Source organism: Myotis davidii, unplaced genomic scaffold (genome assembly GCF_000327345.1).
Source record: "Myotis davidii unplaced genomic scaffold, ASM32734v1 scaffold618, whole genome shotgun sequence".
Lineage (NCBI taxonomy): Eukaryota > Metazoa > Chordata > Mammalia > Chiroptera > Vespertilionidae > Myotis > Myotis davidii.
In genome coordinates this window covers 795265-797817 of record NW_006289199.1, presented here as the reverse complement: position 1 = coordinate 797817, position 2553 = coordinate 795265, and the positions used below count along the sequence as shown (strand labels likewise).

The 2553-nt window shown below is 41.7% G+C and overlaps 1 protein-coding gene across 1 annotated transcript in view; it reads right to left on the bottom strand.

Moving 5' to 3' along the window:
- Positions 1-1479: 1479 nt before the first annotated feature.
- Positions 1480-2553, bottom strand: part of ALOX5 (arachidonate 5-lipoxygenase) — a 45042-nt gene continuing 43968 nt past the window's right edge. Inside the window, exon 15 of the mRNA XM_006761423.2 lies at positions 1480-1678. The gene's annotated coding sequence lies outside the window, so the exon portion shown is untranslated. The remainder of the gene's footprint in view (positions 1679-2553) is intronic.

Sequence of the window (2553 nt, the reverse complement as noted above, 5' to 3'; positions counted from 1 at the left end):
TCCAGCCTCGGCCTCATTTCATAAGGCCCTTGAGCCAGCAATGTGTTTCACATTTGTTGCTTTAAAAAATGCAACAAATTGTAGATAGCCTGCCAAACCTAAAATATGTATAGAAGAAATTTTGCTGACCCTGCTATATATTGAAAGTGGGTCTCTCGTATACAGCATATTGCTGGGTATTGCTTTTAATGTTATTTATTCAGCTAGCAGGGTAAACAATTTATGTAAATGTGGGGCAAATCTGTGTCTAGGATTCTGGACAAAGGCACTAGTATCATTGGTTTCAATCAAATATGTGGAGCTGATTTAACTTGAAATGGGTGAGGCATCACTACAGCCCTGGTCTTACCGACAGCTGAGCTTTGTCAGGGTGAACATAACACAAACTGGGCTTTGAACCTTCTGGCGTTTCCTCAGTATTTTCAGTGCAACTTGGGACCTAGAAAATATATGGGTCAACACATCTGCCCTGGACAAGCCTGGAAGTCCATGGCTTGAGTGAACTTCTCTGTTCACCGAGTGGAGAAAACACAAACCATCTCTTCGCTGATGGCAAGGAACCCCCTGGGTGGCCCCTCTGGGTCCCTCCTGCATCCGCAGTGGAAAGCACATGCTGACCTAAGTGAACACAGGACCCGGTCTCCTTCATACAGGACTCTGCAGCGAGTGCAGCTTGGTTGTTACCCTGTGAAGCCAGATGCGATGCCCTTCAAGGGGGCAAGGGGAGAAGTGGGTTCTCAGAGTTGGGCTAAGGAAGCCCATCACTGGCTCAGCGGTTACTTTGGAGATGGCATTTTCCGTGGGGAAAGCTGCTGCTCAGGTGTACTGACAGTGTACCGTCCCCACTTCCTGTCCCCAAAAATGCTCTTAAATGTGAGCCAGCCTATTCATGGGCATCAAGGTTAATGTAGAGAAAGCTGGTACTGCAGTGGGGTACTGATTTTTTAAAATCTATTCCAATAATCTCTGCCTTTTTGTAGGAGTTTTTAGTCCATTAACATTGGATGTCATTATTGATATGGTTGATTCTGTGTCTATAATTTTATAATTTGATTTCTGTTTGTCCCCTCTGTTTTTATTTCTTTATTCCCCTTTTCATGCATTTTTTCATTTATTTACATAGTTTAGAATACCACCCATTGGTGTTTAGCTATATATTATTTTTAGTGATTATAATATACCCACTTAAAATTTTGCCAATTACTTAGACTATTGGGCCAGTTGATATAAAATGTAGAAACCACGTCAATGAAAAAGTCCATTTAATACCCATTGTATTTTATGCTATCTTTATATGTATGATGTAAATCTATGTATTTGCTTTAAAATGTCATATATAATTTAAAGGAATTAAGAGTAGGAAAGTCTTTTAATTTAATAAATATTTATCATTTCTGATCCTCTCCCTTCCTTTCTAAGGATCTGAGTTTCCATCAAGTGTCATTTCCCTTCAGCCTGTAGAATTGCCTTTAGCATTTCTTGTAATAGAGATCTGCTGGCCACAGATTCTCTTAGTTTTATTTACCTGAAACTTTATTTTATTTCCATATTTGAAGGATATTTTTTGCTGGTTACAGAATTCTGTGTGGGTGATTTATTTTCTTTTAATGCTTTAAAAAGAAAGCTGTTCCATTGTCTTCTGGCCCAATGTTCCATTGTCTTCTGATGAAAAGTCCACCTGCAATTAAAATTACTCCATTGCATGTTGTCTGTGTCACTGCTTTCAAGATTTTCCCTTTAACTCTGGCTTTGAGGAGTTTGACTCTGAAGTGTGGCTTACTTTGTATTTATTCTGCTTGGGTTTGGTTGGGAGGCTTTTGCCTCGATCAGGGGTGGGGAACATCCGGCTCATGGGCCATGTACGGCCGACAAGATCATTTGGTCTGGTCTTGCCAAGGCATTGGGCTGAGTTAATTAAACATTTGACCTAATACAGCAGGCTCAGTTTTAAGTTGGTAACTTTGTATGGCCTTCAAATGATGTTATAAATATCCAAATGGCCCTTAGCAGAAAAAAGGTTCCCCAGCCCTAACCAGTTTGGCACAGTGGATAGAGCATCAGCCTACAGACTGAAAGGTCCCATGTTCGATTCCAGTGAAGAGCATGTACCTGGGTTGCGGGCACATCCCCAGTAGGAGGTGTGCAGGAGGCAGCTGATCGATGTTTCTAACTCTCTATCCCTCTCCCTTCCTCTCTGTAAAAAAATCAATAAAATATATTTTTTAAAAAAGTTTCACCTCTGGGAGGATTAATAAAAATAAAATGAGAAGAGACAGAAGATAGGAGAACCGAAGATGGCGGCATAGGTTAACGCCGGAGATTGCTGCCTTGAACAACCAATTCAAATTAAGCTTGAAACAGGGAACGGACAACATCCAGAACCACAGGAGGGCTGGCTGAGTGGAAATTCTACAACTAGGAGTAAAGAGAATATTATATCCAGACTCAGAGGAGGCACAGTGCTGAAGTGAAATTCTCAGGTGTGTGTGTGCGCGGAACGGGCTGGCGGCGCGGCGCGGAGGGCGCGGTTGTTTACAATCGGGAGGGAGCATA